Source organism: Astyanax mexicanus, chromosome 22 (assembly GCF_023375975.1).
Source record: "Astyanax mexicanus isolate ESR-SI-001 chromosome 22, AstMex3_surface, whole genome shotgun sequence".
NCBI lineage: Eukaryota > Metazoa > Chordata > Actinopteri > Characiformes > Acestrorhamphidae > Astyanax > Astyanax mexicanus.
Window position 1 is genome coordinate 12,968,522 of NC_064429.1, and position 27,845 is coordinate 12,996,366.

The 27,845-nt window shown below is 38.0% G+C and overlaps 1 protein-coding gene and 3 long non-coding RNA genes across 8 annotated transcripts in view; 2 read left to right on the plus strand and 2 right to left on the minus strand.

Annotated features, from left to right (window-relative positions):
* Positions 1-27,845, plus strand: part of LOC103036679 (tetratricopeptide repeat protein 28) — a 203,933-nt gene that overhangs the window by 61,376 nt on the left and 114,712 nt on the right. The window lies entirely within an intron of this gene.
* On the minus strand, positions 346-6,713 carry LOC125786890 (uncharacterized). Of its 4 annotated transcripts, XR_007428872.1 has the most exons (5): positions 6,439-6,713; positions 4,839-4,908; positions 3,682-3,825; positions 2,579-2,712; positions 346-2,454 (listed from the first exon to the last, which is right to left on the minus strand). It is a non-coding gene; the product is annotated as an uncharacterized LOC125786890 (long non-coding RNA). The 4 variants fall into 4 exon arrangements; XR_007428871.1 differs by lacking the exon at positions 4,839-4,908 and having other exon boundaries at positions 6,439-6,711; XR_007428870.1 differs by lacking the exon at positions 6,439-6,713 and having other exon boundaries at positions 4,839-5,011.
* LOC111193326 (uncharacterized) lies at positions 13,690-18,078 on the minus strand. Its single transcript, XR_007428873.1, has 5 exons — positions 18,017-18,078; positions 16,740-16,882; positions 16,078-16,147; positions 15,061-15,158; positions 13,690-14,518 (listed from the first exon to the last, which is right to left on the minus strand). It is a non-coding gene; the product is annotated as an uncharacterized LOC111193326 (long non-coding RNA).
* On the plus strand, positions 17,155-21,021 carry LOC125786892 (uncharacterized). Its single transcript, XR_007428879.1, has 3 exons — positions 17,155-17,262; positions 18,250-18,282; positions 20,907-21,021. It is a non-coding gene; the product is annotated as an uncharacterized LOC125786892 (long non-coding RNA).

Below are 27,845 nucleotides of genomic sequence, written 5' to 3' on the forward strand. Positions count from 1 at the left end.
TTACCAGATATATTATTTATATAAATTCAATTAAAGGAATAACTTTCACTGAAATACAAAACTGAAATTGTCCTTGGAGCTGACATGACCTTATCAACCTTATCATATTTGGGAATATGAGACACATGGGATAATCAGCTTTTAACTTCAGAACATCTCTGTTCATTACATTAATAATAAATCAATAATTTCTGATTTATTCTTTCAGTGTTTAGTTGAAGTGTTAAAAAAGTGGTTGAATGTGGGCATCAAATCCACATTTAATAAAATATTAAAATATTTTTTTTTCCATAAACACATTTCAAGAAACTTAGCGATAGTGTGATCAAATAAACAGACAAGTGATAGCAATAAAAAAACATTTATTGACAAAGTTAAGAAACAAACAAAATTAAGAACAGTTAAAAAAAAAAAAAAAAAAGTGTCCAAACCTCTTTTGAGTAAGCACAAAGGAGACAGCGGCAAAGAAAATTCTCTCAGAAAGAGAGATAGAAACCTTGAGAGGAACCCATACTCCTTGGGTCAATACACAAATTAAAAATGTAAAAATCTGAAAAAGACAAAGAGCATAAACATTGAAACAAAAATATATACAATGCAAATATAAAATCTCGTATAAAGACATACAATTAATAAACAATGTAATATGAAGCTGAAAGAAAATTAAATAAAAAATAATGTATAAATATCAGAATTAAGTACAGAAAGATTAATAGTAAAATAGTAAAAGGTAAGTACAATATTAATTGATTAAAGCACTAAAAGACAGAACGTTAAAATGTTTTTAATGAATATAAGCCCAAAATAAGACTAAAACACCTATACAATAACCATTAATAAAGCAAGTAACTAAGCAATAAAAGAAATATATACAAAAAGTGTATGGATTAAAACACTAACAGTATACTACATAAAGAAATACAGTTAAGTAATTAATAAACATCAAAAGATAAACAATATCAAGATAAAAGGATTAAAGCCTTAAGTACATGAACACAAATACAAAACAGGAAGCAATTAAAAGCATACAATACACAAAACGATTAAAACATTTATATAGTTAAAGAAAATCATTACCTTTTTAAAAGTATGGAATCAATAGCTTTATTAATACCTGCTATTTTCCTTAGGTGTGTTTTATAAAAAACCCTCTAAACTAGAGAATAGAGCTGGGCGATATGGCCGAAAAAAGAAATTCGTTTTTTTTTTTTATCCAATTTTCGATTTAAATCGATTTTTTCCCCCTACTAAAAATCAAGTTCTTATTTAATTTGTTTTCACTTAAAATGTTCCATTTGTGGTTAAAGTGCAACCAGAAACAAGCAAAAAAAAAAAACTATTGTAAACAGTGAAAACATCTAATGACTTTTAGAAAGCTTTCTCCAACATAGTTTAGGTAGACACAATGCACCCTCAAACTTAAAAAATAATTAAATAAATAAACACACCCTTAAAAACAAATAGAAATAAATAAAATGGTGCCCTTTTTAGATAAAACTTACAAAGTAGACAATAGAAAACAAGTACAATTTATATGCTCTTAAGTAAATACTTTTCCCTATTGGGCTAGAATTGCAAAACAAAGCATTTAAATAAGTGCCAGTGTTCTATAAAATGAGATCTTTTCTCATGAATATGCAAAACATCTTAACTTGTAGTGCATACAAAACCTGGTACACGGTGGGAAGATGTGCCAGGGACAGTTCCTTGTTTAACGTTGAATGGTGAACTGGTGCTGCTGCTGCGTTCATTCCTATGGTAGCAGCACTTCTCCCACTCCGCTACATGGTTCTGTTTAAGGTATAGTGATAAATTGGTTCACCTTACAGCGAGGACCTGTTTGGTCTACGTCCGACGCCGCAAAACCGAACCAACTCCAGATCACGGAGCTAGTTGCTCTTAAGCTCCGCCGTCATGTGTTTTGTGTATGTGTGTGTGTGCGTGTGTGTGTTTGTGCGTGCAAGGGAGGGAGGGAGTGAGGGAGGGGTCGGGGGTGCGCGGGAGGGAGGGAGGGAGGTATGGAGGGAGCTAGCTAAGCTCACTCTGTGCCCACAGAGGAGCGTCTGTGGTGAAAAAGAAAACTCAGAGAAAATCGATTTTCATAAAAACACATTGTCCTTAACTATAAATTCGAATTTATCGATAAAATCGATTAATCGCCCAGCTCTACTAGAGAACTCTCTAAACTAGAGATTGAAAATATAGATTTTTTTTTAAATTATTATTATTGTTTTATATGGTACCTGACTGAGGTGTGCCTGATGTGGTGGCTGTGTCGTGGTGTATACTTAGCCAGGGGTCATAGAGCAGATGGTGGAGAGATGATCTGAGACTTCTTTGAGGTGATCTCCGTGCTGGTGTTGAAGGGTCACCTCTCACACACAGCAGGATGATTCCTATCTGCAACACTGTGGAGGATTTGGCCTCATGGGTAAACCACTCATGAGGAAGGTCCTGAAAAGTAAATTAGAGACAGTGACTGAGCGTTAAGGAATGTTTTTGACCTGAATCTCTATTCAGTAATGGTAGCTTCTACGAAGACAGTTCTCTGCCTGTAGTGTTCACTGAAAACCCATACCAGAAGAACAGAAGATGAAGGCGTGGTTCCTAACTGTACATCTGAACCAGGATGTTCTATGGCTTGAGGTCACAGTGCAGAACCCCTCTGGCATGGACCTCAATCACGCCTTCAACTAGCTGCCTTAGAAGTACCTGCAGAGTACACAGAGCACATTATAGTAAAGTTAAATTGGCTGAAATTTCTCCCAACATTTGCAATACTTGTGATTGTCGGCACGCTGCCACGTTAAATAAAAAAAATATAAGTACCTACAGAGTGTAAGAAACAGACAGAAGGAAATTACAGCCGCTATAGAACAGGCAAACAGTTATCCAGTGGGTAGCTGCTACATTAAGGGTGAAGAGTGTTCAGGTACCTAACGATTTTCCAATGATTTCACAGTTGCAGACAAATTTCCAGAGTCAGGATAAAATCACGAGAGTCTGGCTAGAGTCGAGCTGCAGTTGAGTTGCGGTCGTGTCATCTCAATGGTTAAGTGTAAGGTGGTTACGATTGAAAGTTTTAGTCAGTTGGGTTTGGGTACTGGCGCTCCGATAAAATCAACTGTGTTTGTTTTTTATTTATTAGCAGTGTGAGCAGCATCTGTAAGATCGAAAGAGCGTATTACACCTCTCTGTTTGGAAATATTTTAAAGTGGACTGCAAAGGCAGGATTTTACAAGGTGGGAAAGAAAAAAAATGCACATTCAACAACAAACATGATTCCGTCCCTTAATTAGTTCCCCCGGTAAGACAGTAATAAGAACAATTACAGTAATAATATTAAGCTATTAATGTATTAACATATATATTCATCATCTTACATTTTTAAACTATTTTTTAAGCTAACTTTTGTAAAATGCATATTTACAGTTTTTTTAAGCCGAGCTGCCTCAGCGTACTCTGAGAATTGTAACGATGTTTCTGTCTAATATTTTATTTTATATACAGTTTTTAGTTTTGATTTAGGTATGTTCTTAAATCATTGTTTCAATAATAATTAATTTATTAATAAAAACATAAGGGACAACTTGGATGTGTTCCTTTTTTTCCATTGCCAAAATATTGGATTAAGAAAAATAAATGACTGACTCAGAGGCTAAAAATGTGATTGGGACTTACCGCTCTGCACTACCATCTCAACATCCTGGGACCCTCCACTGCTGCTGATCTTCCTCTTTTGGGTGGGGATGGAGAAGGTGGAGTGGCCAGTGCTTCAGCTGGAGCTCCAGGACACTGAGGATGTTGTGTCTTTTGGAACTGGGCCTGATTTTACAGAACAGAAACAAAACAGTTCATGGTAGCTGTATCAATTTATCCAATAAAGTAGATCTACAGGTCTTACTTTATATAAATAAAACTAACCGACATAAAATAGAATGAATAAAATATATATTTTTTAAAACACACAGGCCTGCATGAAAATGTTCAGGACATCCAGAATGGCAAGTATTTAAAAACACGGTCCAGTGTTAATTTTTAGTAACATGTTTAAAGTCTATACTATCTAAGGCAGTGAGACAAATACAGCAACTTTTCTAAAATTACACTCTTCTACTGCAGCACAGACTTACACTCCCTCCTTAAAAAAATGCTCAAAACCAGAAAAAAACAAACACCCTGGGAGGTTAGCTCTTTAAAAAGCTTTTGACCAGCATAGGTAATGTTTATTTCTGGATGATCAGCTGGACTCAGCAGGGCCAACATTAGTAGCCTAGTCTTTTAAAATTAATTAACTCATTTTTTTTTTAACCCATCAAGTCCAGTAACAGCTGTGTTTATTTGTTTTTTAAAGTCACTGGTTAGCTGCGGGTGTAACTTCACAGACCGCGATCTCAGTTCACAATTATGCAGCCACACATCTTATAAAATCTCCTTCTCCTAACCAAATATCCAGCACAACAAACCCAGCTTTAAACCCAAACCATCGCTGTATAAACAGAGACAGAGGAGAAGTTTTCTTTCAGTGTTTTCTGACAGAAACTGTGAGGATTCAAAAAAAAGACAAGAGTGTGTTTACTAATCCGTTACTCGTTCGTGATGAAGTTAACGCTAACTTGCACGTACAGTGGATTCACGCGGTTAGTTAATAGTATGCAAAATGCAGTGAATGCTGCTGTTTGGGGTCAAAATAAACTAAACACCTTAGCTAATAATCATGGACTGCAGAAAACTAAGCCGGAGACACAACAAACGCTAGCTCTGTAAGTTAGTTGTCTAACGGAGTTACGTTAAGTGCATAAACTGCCTGCACAGATCAGAACATAACAGCAGCTTACCTTTTCATGTTAAATCCTCGACGAAAACATTCTTCTCTCATATCTTTATAAAATCCAGTTGCAGCGTCACCTGCTCGTTCAGAAACAAAACAAACTCCCAGCGCTGTTTAAGAACTGATTCACGACCTTCTCTCCCAGCACAGGGTGTGTTTTTCTCAATCAGCAGTAGCTTTTAAACCACGCTGTAGTTTAGTAATAAGATCGCGTTTCACCGAGAGCTAACGGTAGTTAAAATACCTAACAGGCCTGAGAGCTCCTCTCGGTACTCCGGTGTAATCCGGCAGGGTTTTTGTAGATATTTAACTTCTGAATCTTATTAATACTGAATGGTATGGTAATCTGGCTAATGTTAAAGTCAACTAGCTTTTTACCAAAACACTTAGTTAATTTATACCTAATTTTAGTGGTGTGTTCCCACAAGACGAATAAAAAAAATAATAATAAAAAAAAGAGGGGGCCGTCTGCGCGTGCGCGAAATTTAGCGGCCGTCTACGCATGCGCGAAATTTTAAATTTGTTTAAATTTCGCGCATGCGCAGTCGGCCGCAAATATTCGCGCATGCGCAGTCGGCCCCTAAATTTCGCGCATGCGCAGTCGGCCGCAAATATTCGCGCATGCGCAGTCGGCCGCAAATATTCGCGCATGCGCAGTCGGACGCTAAATTTCGCGCATGCGCAGTCGGCCGCTAATTTTCGCGCATGCGCAGTCGGCCGCAAATATTCGCGCATGCGCAGTTGGCCGCTAAATTTCGCGCATGCGCAGTCGGCCGCAAATATTCGCGCATGCGCAGTGGGCCGCTAATTTTGGCGCATGCGCAGACGGCCACCCCATTTTTTATTTATTTTTTCTTTTGTCTTGTGGGAACACGCCGCTAAAATTAGGTATAAATTAACTAAAAGTGTTTTGGTAAAAAGCTAGTTGACTTTTTAATATTAGCCAGATTACCATTCTTTAATTCAGTATTAATAAGATTCAGAAATTAAACATTAACTACTAAATTAACTACAAAAACCCTGCCGGATTAGACCGGAGTACCGAGAGGAGCTCTCAGGCCTGTTGGGTATTTTAACTACCGTTAGCTAACTGGCTGTTTCAGCTCTCGGTGAAACGCGATCTTATTACTGAACTACTGCATGATTTAAAAGCTGCTGCTGATTGAGAAAAACACACCCTGTGCTGGGAGAGAAGGTCGTGAATCAGCTCTTAAACGGCGCTGGGTGTTTGTTTTGTTTCTGAACGAGCAGGTGCTGCTGCAGGTAATCGAGCTAACTGTAGCTAATTAGCTTAGCCAGCCATGCTCCGCTCGCTAACGTTAGCTATTTTACAGCGTTATTCGCCATTAACACGCTTTAAATAGTCTTTAAATAGTGGTAAGACTATTTTAAAGCGTGTTAATGGCGAATAACGCTGTAAGATGGCTAACGTTAGCGAGCTAGCGAGTGGAGGCTGGCTGGCTAAGCTAATTAGCTACAGTTAGCTCGATTACCTGCAGCAGCACCTGCTCGTTCAGAAACAAAACAAACACCCAGCGCCGTTTAAGTATCATAATAAGACCGCGCTTCACCGAGAGCTGAAACAGTCAGCTAACTAAATTACTCACCGGGACTTACAGAGCTCCGCCGCGCTGCTCTAATCTAATCCGGCAGGGTAAAAATCAATATCGGTGCTGAAGGCCCGCTAGTGCCGCCGTTTTAAGACTGAGGGGCTTTAAATGAAAACAGAGTAAAGGGGTTCACACACTAAAGAGCAGCGCAGCGCACCTTCAGCACCAGAGTGAAGAAATACTGGATTATTTGACCCAATATTAATAACTGTTCCCCATAAAACACAGCGAGGCTTTGGACTCCTGCAGTCCCCATGCAGCTCCCGGAGAAAAGGACGTCTTTCTTGTGGCTACTGATTCAGTGGAGTGGAGCCACGACCATTCAAAACTAGGTTCGGGGTTTTTTTGTTGCCCGAAAGGTTTTTAATTTGTTTTTTAATATATTCATTATATGTTATATTGTATTAAAACGTGAGATATAAACGTGAATAATCATAATTTAATAGGAACGGTGAAATATATTATTTTAATTATATTAAATATCATGCCTCAAAATCTCAGATCTCCCCCTCTTTTCCAGTGACTTTGGTTTCTTCCAAAAGTCTGTTGATGAGAGGGCGGGCGGAGCTGGACTGGAGAAAGAGGGCCGGTGTTCTGTCGAATTCTGCTACCTTGTCGAACCGTGCTGCCCCAATGTATATTTAACTGTAAAAATACAAAAGAAGCACTATTTTAGGGCATGTACCCAGTGATATTCCAGTAGATGTACGTTATTAGATTTGGATTGCATAATTCATTGTACCATGGCAAAGTTATAGTAAATATAGCTCATTACAAACTGCTTTTGTATTTATTTATGATAATAAGTGTAATTTTTAGTTTCCATTTACACTTTTGTGCAATGATAGTGCGCCCAGGTTGTTTAATGCACATAAACCCCCCTAAACCAAATTAATTATACATAAAACACGAGAAAGAATTAAATTGTGTAGGTCGGCGCATGCGCAGTACCGTTGGGAAGCATGTATCGATGGGTAGCAAAATTCGACAGAACACCGGACTAAAAAAACTGTTTTTAACACACCTTGGGCTGAACAGCTGTATTCACTCAGTCGCAGTTAAATAAACTCACTGGCCATTTAGGAATCACTTAGACCAGGAGGAGAGCACGCTAAAAACACAGAGAAGGGGAGACAGACACGTTTCAGTCGGTTATATTAATTCAGACATACATTAAGCCCAGACACGAGAAGAAAACGGATTAAAATAACTCACCTCACTGTAGATTTAGTGCAGTACATTATCTATTTGATATAATACCATAACAATCCCATCGTTTTTTAAGAGAGAGAGAGAGAGAGAGAGAGTTTTATATTAATATTACTTTTTCAATCCATGCTTCAAATTAAATTTCTCATGAGTTTCCCAAAAGGCCAAAACAGATCCAGTACCTCTTAAAAGAGTCCATCCTAGACTATTACCTCTGCAAATTTGGGTAAATTGCACTGTATTGTTTATTTTATATTAATTTTTGTATTTTTTTATCATGCTTAAAATTCAATTTCTCATGATTTTCTTATAATGCCAAAACAGTTCCACTACAATTTGAAAGAGTAAAACATAGGCTATGACTCCTGCAAGTTTGGGCAAATTTCACTGTATTGTTTATTTTATATTAATTTTATAATTTTTTTATTCAGGCTTAAAATTCAATTTCTCATGATTTTCCCATAATGCCAAAACAGTTCCACTACCATTTGAAAGAATCTGTCCAAGGCTATGACTCCTGCACGTTTGGGCAAATTTCACTGTATTGTTTATTTTATATTATTTTATTTTTATTTTTTATTCATGTTTAAAAATAAATTTGTCATGATTTTCCCATAATGCCAAAACAGTTCCACTACAATTTGAAAGAGTACAACATAGGCTATGACTCCTGCAAGTTTGGGCAAATTTCACTTTATTGTTTATTTTATATTAATTTTATATTTTTTTATTCCAGGCTTAAAATTAAATTTCTCATGATTTTCCCATAATGCCAAAACAGTTCCACTACCATTTGAAAGAATCTGTCCAAGGCTATGACTCCTGCACGTTTTTCCTGCAATTTTGTTATATTTAAGATTTAAGCGCCCCCATGCGCACCTCCCCTGCCCAAAAAACATAAATAAAGTAATACATTAAACAACCAGTCACTAACTAACCCTAACTCAAGAGTCTATTTTAAATATGTTTCTTTCTACTCTTCTTTCTTGCAAAGTCATCCACTAATTCATCAAAATTAAGCTGTCTGACCAAATCTGATTCAATGGCCAGAAGTGACAGTGAGTTCAGGCGGTTTTGGCGCATCCTAATCCTGAGTTCATTCTTAATACGAGCCAGTTTGGAGAATGAACGCTCCCCTTCACAATTTGTGATAGGCACAGTCAAAAAAAGTCTAAGTGCTATGTAGACATTTGGAAAGGTTGACTGTAAATTCAAATTTATCATGGTTTTGAGCATTTTACTAGGATGTTTTTCTTTTTCTGTTATGAATGATTTGTATTGTATCAATTCATCCGCCAGGCTCATGTTCAGATCTGAAGGATATGCTGCAGCGAGTAAGTTAGCCTTTAAAATGAGCTCACTGTTGGACATATTGTCAGGCATGAAAAGAACATCAAATAGCTCAGTTAAGTGTGTGTATGCATTCAAACGGTGGTTGAGACAGGACACAAGTTTGTCAATGACAACATTGAAAGTTTCAATCCGAAACTTGTCCTTTCCGTTAAATGCTACACCTGGCTCTGCACTATCATCGGACATAATTTTGCGCTTCTTTGTACGCTGGAGGTCATGCCTGTACTCTTGGGAGACAGCAGTGGTGACATTTAAAGCTGCCCCTTCAAACACCTCAAAGTTATCTCTCTGTGCTGCCACAAAGTCTCGTAAAGACAAGAGAAGTTGTGTAGCTGTACATATGTCAATATCATGCTTCTGCAGCTGCAGACTTGAGGCTTGGAACCTCTGTAGTATTGTGTCCCAGAAGTATGCCATGAAGGCCGTCTCCAACGTGTCCAATTTGTCACAGAGTGCAGAGGCTTCACTTCGAGTTACACATTTCTCCTCCATATCTTTAGACATATCATTCAATGCCTCTCTCAGTTGTGCATAATATTTCCAAAGAGCCTTAGTTGACTCAGCTCGTGCACTCCATCGATTACCTGACAGTGATTTCAGTGTGAGTTTGATATCAGTATCACGGAAAACCTTTCTCCACCTGTGTGTAGATGATGCACAAAATGTGAACATTGCCTGTACAAAGTCAAAAAAACGTCCAGCTTCTGGGCTACTGTCAACAGCATTGACACCAACTAAATTCAGTGAATGTGCTGCACAGGGGACATAACAAATCAAAGAGTTTCTTTGTTTAAGATGAGCTTGGACTCCATTGTACTTTCCCGACATGTTACTTGCATTATCATATGACTGGCCCCTACAGTTGGATAAGTCTAGGCCCAGATTCTCCACCATAGCAACGACACACTCTGCCAAACTGTCCCCACTATGGTTTTCAAATAGGCTCAAAAGCTAGAAAACGCTCAACTACATGTCCGTCATTATTAACAAACCTGAAAATAAAAGTAGGTTGGTCCACATGAGCAAGGTCTGGAGTGGAGTCAACTATAACAGAGAAGTATTTTGATTCTTTGATCTTGTTAACAATTGCCTGCTTTGTTCTCTGTCCCATCAAATGGATAAATTCTTCACACACTGTTGATGATAAGTAGGACACAGAACCTTTTCCCTTACCTCCAAACCTTTGGAGGTGCTCAGCTAGGAATGGGTCAAATTTGGATAAGAGTTCTATGATGCCCAAAAAATTACCATTGTGGGTTGATCCTAATAGCTCATCAAGTCCCCTCTCCCCCAAAAACTGGATGACTGCAACAACTCTTTTCAAAACATCCCGCCAGTATTGTCTTTCTGCATCAATTTGTTTGACAATATCAGAATCAATTGTTGCTGTGCCTCTGGAGCGATTATATAATGCTAGCATGCAAGCCCTATGCTCCACACTCCCCTCATGCTCACCAATCCGCTCTGAATGTTTCCAGTCAGAAAATCCATGAACAAAAGTATTGTGCTTACTGGAAAACAGTTTGCAAGCAAAACAATACACACAGCCAGTTGAAGGAGAGTAAAGTAGCCACTGCCTAGTCACAGTTTGCCCGTTGGGTAGAGAGCAACTGAGTAGAGCATTTGTAAAGCTCCTACTGGTACCCCCAATGCCTCTATCCCTGACTGAGGCTGGGTACTTAGCACTTCTGTTTTGAAATGCAGTTTCCCCTCTACTAACAAGAATCGACCTGGCTTGGTCGGTAATGGTACTGGGCCATAAAGCAGGGTCGTTGACCGTTTCACACCAGGAGTTGGGGTCCTTGCCCTCCTCATTTGAAAAACGACACTCACACGATGCAGCTGGCTGGTCTGATTGTGGGTCTGACACACCTGCAACTTTCCTTTCATGGTCTTTCTGCTGCTGGTCTGTGGTAGCCTGCCAGGGCTGGCATTCCTGCTCTGCACCTGACTGGGTCTGCAAAGGTACATAGTCACTGACAGGTGACACTAAGCCAGTGGTGATCACATCTTCATTGCTAGAACTCTGATCACTGCTAACATTAGCAATACTTGTCTCACTCATATTGAGCGGTTTCTCAAAGAAGTTTGAGATCAAAGGTACGCTTTTCAGGAAATCTGCCTGATTTGCTTCCTTAATCTTTTTTGCTTTTCTTTTTGAGGCACCACTTTGTTGTTTGGGATCCATGTTATTAATGGCAAGTGTTTCTTAAGATGCAAATAAAGAAGCTTGTCTTGCAAATTCCTATTCCTATCCAGTACTTACTATGTTGTTTCCAGTGATGTCAGTAACGCGTTACTTAGTAACCTAATCTGACCCTTTTTTTCAGTAACGAGTAATCTAACGCGTTACTATTTCCAATCCAGTAATCAGATTAAAGTTACTTATTTAAGTCACTGTGCGTTACTCTCTCTCTCTCTCTCCACCTCATCTCCTCCACACACACACACACACACACACACACACACACACACACACACACACACACACACACACCGCGTTCCCTTCCCCATCCCCCTCCGCTCTTCCCCAATCACACGCGTCTCGCTTTCTCCCCTGTCTCTCTCTCTCTCGCGCTCGGCGTGTCTTTAGTTTCCGCCCGTTTTCGTTTTTCGCCAGTTCTCGGGTTTCGCCAGTATCTCTTTATAAAGGCGTTTTTTTTGCGGCCGCGTCCCAATTCACTAGCCAGGGCAGCGGTCTGCCACAAATTTCCGGTGCTTTAAATGAACACTGTCAGAATTAAATCTTTCTCAGTAGTTGGGTCCGGTATGGGTCCGTATTGGACAACGTCTGGGTCCGGACCCGGACCGCAGTCTGCAAATATGTGATCCCTGGTCTCGACCATATACACGGTTCTGTTTTATAAAACCACTCCTTGCTGCCCTGCAGAGAACAACAAGTTCAATATTCAGTTTTACAGTGTTAAATATGTCAGGTCAAAAAAGACTTTCTTTATTTTATATATTTTTTATAAAAACAAGTATTTATGTTTAGTAAAATCAAGAAAGACCATATATATATTTTTTTATATGTTAAGTTATTTTTTTTCTTTTTATTAAAAATATATATATTTTTTAGGAAATAGTTCAACTTAATAGAGATAAATTGTTGCTGTTAAAAATGCATTTTACAATAAAGGGAGTATTGGCAAAATTGGTTATAATGTTTATGTTAAGGCGGCGGGAGGTGGTGTCTGCAGCTGCTGAAAGTAACTAATAAAGTAACTTGTAAAGTAACTTAGTTACTTTTAAAATCAAGTAATCCATAAAGTAACTAAGTTACTTTTTAAAGGAGTAATCAGTAATCAGTAATCGGATTACTTTTTCAAAGTAACTATACCCCAGCAAACAAGGAACGTCCCGGGGACGTTCGCGGACGTCCCTGTTTGGGCATTTTTGTAACGTTCTCTATAGGACGTTTGTAGGACCAAACTGACGTCCGCATCAGGTCCTATTACCGTCCAAATGGAACGTTCCCTAACACCCCTTTAGAGGACGTTCGGTAACGTTCGCAGCAGGTCCTATTCTCGTCCATACATAACGTTCCCCAAACACCCCTTTATAGGACGTTCGGTAACGTTCGCAGCAGGTCCTATTCTCGTCCATACATAACGTTCCCAAACACCCCTTTATAGGACGTTCGGTAACGTCCGCAGCAGGTCCTATTCTCGTCCATACATAACGTTCCCTAACACCCCTTTATAGGACGTTCGGTAACGTCCGCAGCAGGTCCTATTCTCGTCCATACATAACGTTCCCTAACACCCCTTTATAGGACGTTCGATAACGTTTGCAGCAGGTCCTGTTCTCGTCCATACATAACGTTCCCAAACACCCCTTTATACGACGTTCGGTAACGTTCGCAGCAGGTCCTATTCTCGCCCAAACAGAACGTACACAGGACGTTACCTTAGAACGATTAGATGTGGTTTTCTCCATGGAGCAGGTGCAGCTGATTAAAACACTGTTGATTTTCACATTACAGAGTGGTTGGGGAGCAGCCCATCACACAGACTAGACGTGGGTATTTTCCTTTGCCTTTCCATATCTTTCCTTTCTCAGAAATGGAATGGGGCTGCTCCTTTTCAAGCCCCAAAACAGGCTAGATTTAGATTTAATTACGCTACAAACCAAATGACATTACTTGTGAGTTTAATGCTAGTCAATGTTTTTTTTTTTTTTTTTTTACAATTTATCATGTGAATATTGATATTAAGTGTTTTCACTGTGCAAGCATCACATTTTCATTGCCTAAATTGTAACATCTTGTACCATCACCAATAGCTTATCAAAACTATACAAATACTGCACTTATAAAAATGGCATTAAGCCAACCTGAGGTCAAAACTGTTCAAGTGTATCTTGTGTGTATCATAGCAGGAATTACAAAAAAGTATTTCACTTTTGCTTGCCAGAAAAAAAAAAAAAAAGAAAAACCCATAAAGGTTTGGTCAGAAGTGTCAAATATATTTCACAGATAACAAAACACACATTGCATAAAACATTCTATTCTTAGAAATTTCTAAGTTTTTAAGTTAGGCTTTTTCCTCAACTTAATAAATACATTCAGTACTGACCAACTTATAGAAACAGCCAAAAATAACAGCAGTACTTGTTTTAAAACATATTATGGTTACAGGTTAGCTGCTCTTTGGGGAGACAAAAAACTACTAAACATAGTTTATTGGGTGATAGTTTTTATTGTCATTAAAACATTAAACATGAGACATACTGCTTTGTTATTATCTTTACAAAGACAATCAGTGCATTTCAGCTGTACATTTAGAGAATCAAACTTATCTTTTTAAAAATGCAGATTGTGTTAATCATTTTATAATCCTTGATCAGTGGACAGTTTCCTCACCTTAAAAGCAACACAGACACTTGTACAACTCTCAATAGTACATTTCTATTATGAAGGACCAATATTTTATAAGATTAGTAGCTGTCCTGTGATTGAATGAAACTAAGGGTGCTTTCATACCTGAAAGTCCGGACCATGGTCTGAACTAACGTTCATGTGTTTGATACACTGTACCTTTTGGTCCGGTTAGGTTTCATTTCACACTGCAGTTTAGTAAGCGGACAAAAGAACTTTACTATGTCCTCTCATCATCAGCTACGTGGGCTGTGTCTCTCTATACTCTATATTAATTGGTTTATAGAATGATAGGTGTTCGGCGAGTTGCTGTGATGTGATAAATCTGCCGCAGCAGAATGAGTGTAACAAATTCTCATTAGATTTATTTTATTTCTGTGTATAAGTAAGACTTAGTATATTGTTACAGTTATTAAATTATATCCCAGTGTAAGTGCTTGTGTCCTATAATGTTGCGTGACGCGCCTGCACGCCGAGGGGAGTCAGATTTCAGTACAGCACCAATCCTTTCTTCCTCTGGTTTGTTTTCTGCCTCTGCTTCCTGTAATTGGTCCAAATATCTGAACCATCTAGAAAAGTGCTTTCACACTGCAGGCGAATGTTTAAGGACTCCATGGTGATCTAACCAGGAACCAGCTAAAAAAAAAGGAAGAAGAAGAAGAAAGACAGTACACATTATTCTTGACATGACATACATACAAGGCAAAGTGCAAGCAGAGGCAGTGTTTGCACTGGGGGCTTCTGGAAATATTGTCCCATCAGTAATTACCCATGTTCATGACTACCATATATGCAATTATTTTCTAATGAATAAAAAACAACACATGAATCTAAACAGAGAGCGAGTGTATCTTTACCTATAGACTGTCAAAATAAATATATTGCTAAATGTAATCTAATGCTACTACACACTGAATCAACATCTTTGGACTGCAGCACAGTAAGCAGGGCACATTGTCATTGCAGTCGAATGGTATTAGCATGTTTAATTCGAAAAGTAGATGGTTGTCCACACTATGTGTTCTTTGATGAAACTGGTCAACCACCTTGACCATCAAACACCATCTTAAATAAAACATTTTTCTCAATCTTTTAACAGGGAACGAATGTAGGTTACAGTGCAGTTATCTGTTCTTCATATAGCTTGTTAATACTACACCACAGCCTTCCCTACTTACCTTTCCTTCACAAGCAGTAGCAGTAGGTCCAAGACGAATGAAGAATAATCGCTCAGTGAGGTGAGGAGCACATAGTGGTCTCCAACAATGACATTTCACTGGAAAAAGAAATAGGAGGTAATTAGCTACTACACAGGTGCACCATGAGGAGGATGGATTAGTTTCTATCAATCACCCTCTCTCTCTCATCCCCGCCCCTCTCTCTGTGTAATTCCATTTGAGTTTGTTTTTAAATGCTATCTTTTGATAAGTTTTTACTACACAATACTTACTCTGACCTTTTTGACTCCTGCCTCTAACAAATAACACAAAGTGCAAAAAAAAAAACTAAAACTAATAAAACTAAACTAAAACTAAGCTTTAAAAAATATATAAAAACGAATAAAAACTACAAAACCTTAGCATCAACACAGAGATCGAGACAGTGTATCTTTATCTGTATATTGAGGTAATATGGTTTTATCAAGTGAATAATTAAAATACATTGTCAAAACTAATGTACAGAGGTAAGAGTGCATTTGCCAGTAAGTGTTTTTGTGAGAAAATATAATCACACCTACAATTAGAGTGCTATGTCCTCCTAGTGGTAAAGACTTATTGTAGTCTGCACAGCTGAGAAGTCATTAGACACATTCCAATCATGGTGAATGAAGTAGGCAGTGAAGCTTATATATGGTTCAGATATATGATTTGGACACAGAAGTAAGAACAAACTCCTGCACCTTTTCAACACTCTCTTTACATTTGTGTATAGATGGAGATGGGGGGATTCTATGATTCTAGTACACAGTGCTAACTAGCTAACAAACTAGCCTGCCTCTCACTCTTGTCTGGGCTGGTATTTGCTGTAAAGCAGGACTGACTGTTGAATTGCCTGAGACACGTGATCCCATGGGGGCGTGTGCAGTGCTGCTTAACTTACAAGCGTGTTTTTCCCTACAGACCACAATCTCAAAAAGACATATTTTGAGACTATATTAAATGTTCCTTAGAAAAAATATATATATTTTTACTTACCTGGGTAAAACCCAGTCTGAAGATCCAGACTTCTGCCTGCTGGGTCCATGAGGGTCCAGGGGACTTGGGCCTATGTGAAGAAAATGTGCAAATATAAAACAGAAATGTGAATATTGGAGTTGCTGAATGTTAGAAGAAAGCCCTGTACGCACAATGTGGATTTTTCTCTGTTGACTAATTACTATGGCTACTAATGTCTTCCTAAATGGCAAAGCGTTCAAAAGTAGAGGCGGTACTGAACTATGAGAATGTATACCAGCTTGTTTTTCTGACTTAATTTCACCATTCAAAACAAGCCAGTCATAGGGATTTTTTTTTTGCAATATGAAGGAAATGTTAATACATTGTTTTGTTCAGGTTACAATTGTGGTCTGGTATGTTACAGGTCAAATTTATTTCAATATATTTGGACTGTGAGGGAACAGGGAGAATGTGCCAACTCCACACAGAAAGACCTGGGTCACTCCATGTAAATATGCGTGTATGTATATATATATATATATATATATATATATATATATATATATATATATATATATATGTGTGTGTGTGTGTATATATATATATATATATATATATATATAAATATATATGTATACGTATATATATACACACACACACACACAAACTCTGTTTTTCTCTGACAACAAGAATATCCTTACCTTATTACAAGAGAAGATTGTAAACTTGCAGCTTTCCGTCCATAAAATAGGGAATGGTGGTTTAGATAGGTGCAGCACAGCAGTCTCCAAATAGGATGGTGTGCAGCAGATCAAATGAAAAAAAGGAAGATGAACACAGCTCACTGGAGACAAAGAAAATTAACAGGTAATCAACTTATTGAAAGAACCAACTAAATACAACAATGCCACTGCCACACTCTATATATATTTAAAATGTATCTAACAGACATGAAACATTTCACATTATTAAAATTTTGGAAAATAATAACAATAAAAATATCTATGCTATATATAAAGAAAGGTTTTATGCAATTTATAAATATGTTTCATTATTATAAATAAAAAAATATTGTAAAAAGTTTAATGGAAGGTGACTGACTAGTAGCGCACGCGGCGCACAGCTGTGGGCGCACGAGCCAGTTTTGGTCTCGTGAGGTTTCTGACAGTAACGGTTATTTTACCTCAGCTCCGCTAGTTTGTGGTCTGACAACACTTTTTGACGGTATAACATACAATATTTACAGTTTCCATAGTTAATTTGATTCATTTTTCATTATTGGTATTGTTGTAACTTTTATTACATGTAAATAGTGTTAATTTAAATCGGTGTGTACCTTATATATCTGCTAGCTTGCAAGTTGCTATTTCAAATCTTCGTAAATATACTTTCAGGGGGAGTGTCAATTAGATAGTTTAGCAAAGGACGCTACATTTTATGGTTAGTTAACGTAATAATAATAATAATAATAATAATAATAATAATAATAATAATAATAATAATACGATGCGCGAATTACGAACAAGATGAGTTTCAGTCAACCCTCAATAATACGTTCATTATGTAACCCTAGCTAACTTAGCTAGTTAGCCAGCTAGTTAGGCTAACGAAACGCTAATCAAAGTCAATGCCATAAAGAGAATCTCTGCCTGGTGAGTTTGAGACTATTTCTAAAGTATACGGTCAAGGCAATTAATTATGTTACCAAATGTAATTTTAGTGTTAAATAAATGATCTATGGCTCGGCTCAGCCGACGCTAACGTTAACATACATTAGCTTGCAAGCTAACTAGCTAACTCTAACATTATCAAGCTAGCTAGGTTTGAGTAGTGGCTAGCTGTCCTACAAGCAAAATATTTAGTTAATGTACGCTTATTGTATGCTTTTACAACCTAATAATAAGCACTGTTGTACAATTTACAATAAAATGTAGTAAAACAACTATAAATCTCTATAAGTTATATAAAACAAACTTACCTCTCAGCCCGAAGCCTGCTCATATCACATAGAAACTCGACCCCAAATGAAATGATGCAACGATTTCTGCCAGTGCAGAGCAGCAAGGGCAGGAGATAAAACACGGATAAGAATATCTCATTCCCCAGACACGCAAAAATCACTATTTGTTATTTAAGGCATGCTTATAATGTATTTAATGTATTCATGCAAAATATGGCTATTGACAGTTTTGTTTATCTTTTTTTCTCTAGCCCTATTCATCTGGCAGCATGTTCCCTAAAACGGTAAGTCCAATGATCTAGAACGACCCACATTATACTTAATGTTTTATTACTATACAATAATTATAGTTAATTTTATATTTTTAAGTGTTCAATAAACTGGATTTTTTTTAAAGATAGACAAATATAACCACATTTAATAGACATTACAAGTAATTTAACATTTTACTTTTTGGCATTTGGCATTGCTGGACTTGTGGCTCCGTACCGGGACTTCACTCAAGCTGCTGGAATACAATTCCCGTCTTATCCCGATACTATTGGTTTATATGAACATATATTTACATATCATGTGACAGCGGCCTCCGACTAACATTTAACATCATTAAGCTCTGATTTATCAAACAAGCTTCTGATATGATGACAATAAATAATATCTCACATGAGGACCGCTTTGGAGGTGTTTCAATGAACAAACTCATGTAAAATAACTATTTTCGATATATGTTTTTTGTATTTATCTTGGTATTAGTGTTTTAGTCGACAAATAAGCACATACCCTATGCTGGTTACTCTTTAATTTGCGAGCGAGTTCATAAGTCATAAAATAAAGGTATATTATTATTATTATTATTATTATTATTATTGTTGTTGTTGTTGTTGTTGTTGTTGTATTGACCCTCCTGTTGTTTTCATTCTTTGTTAGCTGTTTTTTTTGTCTCAATATACAATTAAAAATCCATTATTTGAGCTCATAAAATTCAGTTTATGTTAAAAAATACCAAAGGAAATAACAAAGAAGCTGAATTAATCCTTGGCAGAGCTTAGTGTGCTCGGAGTGGCCCTTATCTAATCTTATTCTTGCATTCATTTACATTCAACTATGTATGCATTCTCTATTCATCAGCCACTACTTCGCAGTAGATTAGATGTGTTTAACCTTCTGAGGGAATTCTCCTCTCCCAAATGTTTGAGTTGGTTGCGCCCACGAGTTTTCTTTTCTGGAGCGATAAAATTAAATACAGCAATAGAATAGGACGAAGCGTCACTGGCTGTGATGGAGGTAAAAAGAGGCCAGGTGGAGCCGAAAAGGCCAGATAAAAAAAAATAAAGAAGATGGAAGAAGAAGCTGCCAAATGTTTAAAATTAACAAGCTTGTTTTCCAGAGGACAGACTCTAGTTGCAGCCGGTAAACAGAGATATGGAAATAATCTTGAATTGTCAGCTATTGCGCAACGTTTGCAATGTCGACTTGGCGTAGTTTATTTTGTAGAGCCCAATACACATCATTAACCTCTTAACACGCCCTGGCCCGCCGGCGGCCCAGAAATATGTCATAATTAATATCTGGCTGTTTTTATTAAAATAATTATAGGCACCCAATATGCCATTTTAAAGATTAGAATCTCTGCTTTTCAGTTATCTAGCCTATTTAGCTGTATATCCTTTCAGAAAATAAACATTTAAAGCGAAATATGTCTTGTTTATTAGAATTATTATTCATAATTACCATATTTGCGTTTTTTGTACGTTATATTCAGTGTTGGGCACGTTACTTTGAAAAAGTAACTAGTCCTCCAAAAAGAGTTACTCCACTATAAAAGTAACCAGCTACAACTGTACCGTAACTGTAACCGTAAAAGTAAATTATGTAATTACTATTATTATTAGAAAAATAACAAGCGAAAATAAACCCAAAATGTTGACAAAAATATAGTCTAACGAATTTCAAAAAAAAGAAACGAAAAACTCCACACAACCAAAGAAAATTACTAAGACTTGTAATACTGAAAAAAAAAACGGAAAAAGCAAATTCGCGTCTGGGGATGAAATTAAACAAATTAGACAGGCACTTGTGCGTGTAAAATAAGTAAAGAACGAAATTAATACTAATAAAAAATAAACTATTATTATTATTATTATTATTATTATTATTATTATTATTATTATTATTATTATTATTATTATTGGCAGTGGTAGTAGAATAATTAAAACTTGACGCTATTATTAATACCAATTCTTTTTCAAATTATAAAAAAAGGTTTTATTGTTAGAATTCTTATGTTTAATATTATTGAGGCTGTTGCTGGAACAACAATAACAACAACAACAACAATAATAATAATAATAATAATAATAATAATAATAATAATACATGCTATTAAAATGCCACTTTTTATCATAATCATTTTCATTGCAGTTCCTACAACATAAGCTTTTATATTTGTATCCAGTTGATCTGCATAAATTCATATTCATTTTTTTTTACTTCCCCCTCTTGTAAATCGTCACTACCAGTTACTATGATTCTAACAATAATATAACCAGACACTTTGCACTACATTTATAATATTTAATGTGGTTCTATTTGTTTTATAAGTTACATCGGAAGCCATTTCCCTGTGGTTTATTTTTTGCGCTCGGTGTGCAACACGCGTTAATATTTAAAATAATAATTGTAATGAATTAGAAAAAATAATCACTGTTTTTCATTTTTGTAATAATTCAGTCAGTTTATTTAGTCAGTATTTAGTATTGCACTTGCCGTGGTATAGCTGTATTAAACCATCATACTGCATGTCCAGTCCGTGGATTTTCATTATATATTAAGTACAATTAATATATGTTGTATGAAGAGATCACAAAATTGAAAATGAACAAAAATACTTCTTTGTTTATTCTCTTAGGCTTCATCCCAGGGAGAGGAGGCTTGAGACGCTGACAGCGAGCACACCACACATTTTCAAGATCAGTTCATGTTCACAGTTTATTATTGTTACAATAAAGGTTTTTGCATCATCACTTTTTGTCTCTAATTTTACGCTACAAGCATTTACTGTCCCATCATAGTCTGTGTTACCAGGAGGTCCTACAAACGTCCTAAGTATGTTGTATAAACGTCTCCTCAGAGTCCCCTGGATGTTATTTCGGGGTCCTATGAACGTCCTAAGAACGTTAAACAAAACCTTTAAAACACATCCCATAAGCGTCCCCTCGGAGTCCTCAGGTGGTTCTAGAAACGTCCTAAGAACGTTACTAACGACGTTTAGAGGACTTTCCATCAACGTCCCCTGGACGTCCCGTGAAGGTTCCCTGGTGGTCCTACAAACGTCCTATGAGGACGTCCGCTGCAACATTTTGGCGACCCTACAAAATGCCCGTCCTGGGGACGTTCGCGGTGTTGGTTCGGGGGACGTCCTCCGGACGTGTTTTTGTTAGCTGGGACCATCACTGGTTGTTTCTATGTTGTATGTTCAGGAACAAAAATACAATCACAAAATTGTAGAACCAGATACAATATGTAATAAAAAAAAGGCTGACCTATAACTATTTAGCTATAAATTGTTGTTATTGTAAATGTATTGTGTGTATGTACTATTATAAAGCTTACACTTCTACTATTATCAATAATGTAATATGCAAATAACAATAAGCTTTTAAAAAAGCTGTGAGTTACTAGTTAGCAACGTTACACTAGCCTTGAAAAAGGCTGTGAACCTTTCAAAGTTTAATATAGTAAATATAGTAATGTAATATTATATCATGTAATATAATAGAATAGAATATATAAGCCTTTGAAAAGGCTTAAAGCAGAATATATGCAGTATAGTATAGTATAATATAATATAAAAACATTTATATATATTATAAAATAATATAATGCAGTATAAAGGGCAATGAGCCTTTAAAAAGGTTGGTTGTCTGGTAATAGCAAGGTAAAAGTTGTAGTAAAAGCACAGAGCAAGTTTGCAAGCTGAACTGTTTGAATGTGAGGAGTTTTGATACTGGCTGTTTTGTGTGTGTGTGTGTGTGTGTGAGAGAGAGAGAGAGAGAGAGAGAGAGAGGCATGGAGAGGGAGACAGGGGGAAGGTTTTGAGTATATTAAAAATGCTGTGTTAATGAGATTAAATCAAGTTTAATTATTGTCAAGACCCCTTCACACTGCCTTGAAACATGTCAAGTCATGTCAAATTGTCATTGAATAGTCATTGAATAACAAGCTGAATAAAATATGTTTTCCAATAAATAATCCTCAAACAAAATATCAGGGTTACACGCATACGCAGCCACAGCTACTACAACAAAACCACTTGCTGTTTCATCATCTGTCACCAAACCAAAATTGAGCTACTCAGTAAAATTAGCTTGCAGTTCTGTTGTATGAAAAGGCACTTTTCCTTTCATGCATTCCTTCAGAACTAGAGTGACCACTGGTCTCTTTACTGTTGTTTATTAAAGGGGAAACATGAAACTAGTCAAATGGCTTGTTGTTTTCACATAAGTGAAATCACACCCATGGCCAAATTCACTCAATTTAATCGGTGTCAAAGATAGCATTCATCAGACAAGCAATTTTGTCTTAAATTTAAATAATTGCAAAATTGCTAAATTAATTTGTGTCTCTGCGCTTAAGAGAAAGTGAACATAATAATTTTGAAACAATACAAATTCAGAAACATTAAGTAAGGGCCTGAATTTGTAGTTCCCTAGAAAGTCAAGGAGCCATGGTAAACTACTTCTATGGAAGTCAAGGGCCCCATAGCAGGGGCCCTTGTGATCAAGGGCCCTCTAATGGTATGCCCTGCTCTTCTCTAGGGCCCCCTGGTAGGGGCTCTCATAACCAGGACCCTCTAAAAATATGCCCCCCTCTTTCCTAGGACCCCTAATAGCCAGAAGTCGAAGTCAGAGCAGTGCCACAACACCTCATCCATTTTTTTTTCCAAAAGCATGGCTAGGGCCCCCAAGAGGCCATGGGGTCAAATCCCTAATAGTCAGAGGATCCTTAAAATGGAGGGCCCTCGGAAATAAAAATATATTGTACCATAAATGTTGATAGGCATCGCAAAAAGTTTTCGGCCAGGGCCCCCCCGGGGCCCCCTGACCTCAAGGGCCCCTGGGCGCTGGCCCCACTGGCCCGGTCAGTAATCCAGCCATGAGTGATGGTATAGTTACTTTGAAAAAGTAATCCGATTACTGATTACTCCTTAAAAAAAAATTAGTTACTTTATGGATTACTTGATTTTAAAAGTAACTAAGTTACTTTACAAGTTACTTTATTAGTTACTTTCAGCAGCTGCACACACCACGTCCCGCCGCCTTAACATAAACATTATAACCAGTTTTGCCAATACTCCCTTTATTGGAAAAAGCATTTTTAACAGCATCAATGTATCTCTAGACATTTAAAGTTGAACTATTTATTTTTATAAAATTAAAAGACCATTTCTCTTGAATTAACCTAACATAAATATTTTTTTAAATAAAAAATAAAATATGGTCTTTCTTGAGTTCACTTAACATAAGTACTTGTTTTTATAAAAAAATATAAAATATTGAAAGTCTTTCTTGACCTGACATATTTAACACTGTAAAACTGAACATTGAACCTGTTGTTCTCTGCAGGGCAGCAAGGAGTGGTTTGATAAAACAGAACCGTGTATATGGTCGAGGCCAGGGATCACATATATGCAGACTGTGGTCCGGGTCCGGACCCAGACGTTGTCCAATGCGGACCCAAACCAGTAAACTACTGAGAAGGATTTAATTTTGACAGTGTTCATTTAAAGCGTCAGAACTTTTCTTGTCTTTACGGTATACGCACTCTGCGGCATGGGAAACTCACAGACCAATCACGTGTGGTGTAAAATCTTCAAACGCTCTCCTCTGGCAATCAGATCTGTGCAGACCGCTGCCCTGGCTAGTGAATTGGGATGCGGCCGGGAAAAACCGCCTTTATAAAAAGATAGGGAGCCCGAGAACTGGCGGAAAAACGAGAATGGGCGGAAACTAAAGACACGCCGAGCGCGAGTGAGAGAGAGACAGGGGAGAAAGCGAGACGCGTGTGATTGGGGGAGAGCAGAGGGGGATGGGGAAGGGAACGCGGTGTGTGTGTGTGTGGGTGTGGGTGTGTGTGTGAGGTGGAGAGAGAGAGAGAGAGAGAGTAACGCACAGTGACTTGGATAAGTAACTTTAATCTGATTACTGCATTAGAAATAGTAACGCGTTAGATTACTTGTTACTGAAAAAAAAGAGTCAGATTAGAGTTACTTAGTAACGCGTTACTGACATCACTGCTCACTTCACCACGCCAAACCACGTAAACCTACAGGCACAGCGGCCAGAAGCTCAAGTTCACCAGAAAGAGGAGGGGTTAACCAGGGCAAAGCGAAGTTAAAACAAAAAAGTTCACTGAGCGCTAAAGTAATGTGCAGTAACGGGGTGTCAGAAATGGTAACGGCGTTATAGTTACAGTCAGAGTAATAAGTTAGATTACTCGTTACTGAAAAAAGTAACGGCGTTAGTCTGATGAAGGTACAGCAGCAGCAGAGGGACAGAGCCTGCAGAGACAACATAGCAAGAAAAGAAAAATATAAATAACTTTTTTTAAACACAAGCCATCAAACCAAGCTGAACTGCTTGAAGTTTTGCACCAGGAGTAAAGGCATAAAGTTATCCAAAAGCAGTGTGTAAGACTGGTGGAGGAGAACATGCCAAGATGCATGAAAACTGTGATTAAAAACCAGGGTTATCCCACCAAATATCTGAACTCCTAAAACTTTATGAATATTAACTTGTTTTCTTTGCATTATTTGAGCCATTTCTCATTTTCTGCAAATGAATGCTCTAAATAACAATATTTTTATTTGTAATTTGGGAGAAATGGTGTCTGTAGTTTTAGAATAAAAAAAAACAATGTTCTTTTTACTCAAATATATTGCAATTGAATTAAAGCAGTCTCTTATTTTTTTCCAGAGCTGTATAAAATATACCGAAGCAGCTTTAAATCTATTAAGAATGCTTTTCTACTTAACCTAAATGGCTTTAGAAATAATTTGGGCATTTTTTACAATAGTTGCAGTTTCAGTAAATTATGAAAACATATATTTAGGTGTCTCCAAGACTCTTCCTGTATGAAAGCCAACTCTGTCTCCTGCATGTGTTCAGTGTTCTCTGCTGCTATCGTTTCTAAGCACTTAGCGCTTTCTGTGTGTCTGAGCTGGCCTTGTGTTGTGCTGATGCCTCCTACCCATTGTTCTGTCTCTCTGACACACTTCTCCCGGCACAATGAATCCTCAAACAGCTCTCCAAAAACACATGCCAGGGATTCTTCAGGGTATCATCTCTGCCCAGAAGCTCTCTCCCAGCTGTGCCAGAGTGTATCCTGCTCTCAGTGGCACAGTCTCTCTCTCTGCCTCTCTCTCCTCTTGGCTGTTCCTTAGAGATCAAATGCATATTATTTTTTCCTCCCTGTGCTGCATTCATCCGCCACTCATCTGAGTCATATGTAGCGTGGGGTTGTGTCTCCCATCTCAGAATGTAGGTATGAGAAAAAAAGACTGAGAGAAGCTTTCATGCAGATGTATAGCATTCTCCCAGAGTCTGAGTCAGTATCCCCCCTGAGAGATATCAGACAATGTTAGTGTAATTAAATCTAGTGATTCTCTGCTGCCTGTAGTAAAGCTACAATGTACATACACAGAGCAGGCATGACATTATCCTGCGTGTTTTAACACATATTGATATTTATTGTACTTTACAGTAGTTTATAACGGTTCTTCTGTTTTCATGTTTATTATCCTCATTTTATCCTGTTCTATAATGTCAGGACCTCACAGGACCACCATAGAACAGCTACTGTTTTTATTTCAGAACAGTATTCTCAGCTCTGCAGTGACTCTGACATGATGGTCTGTTACTGGTGGTTAAAGTGGATCAGGCACAGCAGTGCTGCTGGAGTTTTTAAACACTGGACTAAGAATATGTGGGCAGTGACCTGTGGGCAGTGTTCTGTGGGCAGTGTCCTGTAAGTAGTGTCCTGGGGTAGCGCCATGTGCACAGCTCCCTGTGGTTAGAGTCTTGTGGGCAGTGCTTTGTTGGCTGCACCCTGTTGTCAGCATCCTGTGGGCAGTGTCCTGTGGGCAGTGTCCTGTCGATAGTGTCCTGGGGTAGCGCCATGTGCACAGCGCCCTGCGTTTAGAGTCTTGTGGGCAGTGCCTTGTTGGCTGCACCCTGTTAGCAGCGTCTTGTGGACAATGTCCTATGGGTAGCGCCATGTGGGCAGCGCCTTGTGGACAGCATCCTGTATGTACTGTCCTGTGGGGAGTGTCTTGTGGGCAGCACCTTATGGGAAGAGTCCTTCTGGCAACACCTTGTGAGCAACACCTTGTGGGCAGCATCCTGCTGGCAGCACCTCGTGTCCTGTGGGTAGTGTCGTATCCTATGGGCAGCACCCTGTGTGCAGCATCCTGTGGGTACTGTCCTTTGGGCAGTGTCCTGTGGGCATTGTTCTCTGGGCAGTGTCTTGTGGGCAATGTCTTGTGGAGAGCACCCTTTAGGCAGTGTCCTGTTGGCATTATCTTGTGGGCAGTGTCCTGTGGGCAGCAACCTTCGGGCAGTATCATGTGGTTAGTTTCTTGTGGGCCTGCAGATGGTCAGTTGTAGCCAAGGCTGTCAGTCACTTCATTCACTGTTGGAATGAGAAACTGGAGATGGGAAGACACTTTAGAAATTTAAAATTAATTTACTAACAATAGTAATCAATACAGTTATTGCATATTGAGATACTTTGATATATCTCTGCTGCTATTTTTTTGAGCATCCTCCCACCTTTTCAAAATATTATTCTCTTTATTTGGTAAAACTACATAAAGGAACAGTGGGGAAACCAGTCTTTCCAAAGGCAAATCAGTATTCTCACAGAACCTCAGCATCAAGACCATTTCTGAAACTGTCAACAGTTGTTTTGAATGGGAGGTTTGCTAGCAGTCTGTAAAATGTGTCTTTTGTTGTACCTTTTTGTATCTGTATCTTCTTCCAACCCTACTACTCACTAAGCATTACCAGCTGCCTACATATATCTCTGCTGCTGTGCTTTTTCTCCAAAAATATTCTTGGTAATATCACATATAATTTGTACCTAATTAATTTGAATGTGCCTTTTTTCCTCAGTCATGATATGTATTAGCTTTTGACCAAGATACTCCAGACATAGAAGAAAGCTTCTCCAAATTGTGTAGACCAGCTGTAACAAAGTACTACTCACACACATAATCATACAGCCTTCTCTTCTCAGGATTTAATAGAAGTCAAATTTGCATTCAAATACATGGAGCAGAATGGCTGCAGTGGATTGTGAAATGGGCTGAGGAGGGATGGTGCTTATTCAGAAGAGAGGGAAATGATGCTCTACTGCTGCAGAGATGAAATGAAGAGTGTGTATGAGATGTGTGTGTTTATGTGTGTGTGTGTGTGTGTGTGTGTTTGTGTGTGTGTGTGTGTGTGTGTGTGTGTGTGTGTGTGTGTGTGTGTGTGTGAACAAGGAGAGGCAAGAAAAGCACAAATAAATGTTGGGTCTTTGTAAAGGTTTTGTGAGGCAAGATGAAACACCAAGCTGAATGCAGACAGGTGGGGTTTTGGATGCTCTCTCTCTCTCTCTCTCTCTCTCTCTCTCTCTCTCTCTCTCTCGTGTTCTGTGTGTGTGTGTGTGTGTGTGGGGGGGGGTATTAACCTGTGATGCCTGTTCCAGGTAGCTCAATATGTGTATGCTGTCACAGAGTTTTCTTCCCACCCTCCGATGATTAATGACGCTGTAGTTCTTGCCACTTGAAATGCAATCATGAACTATG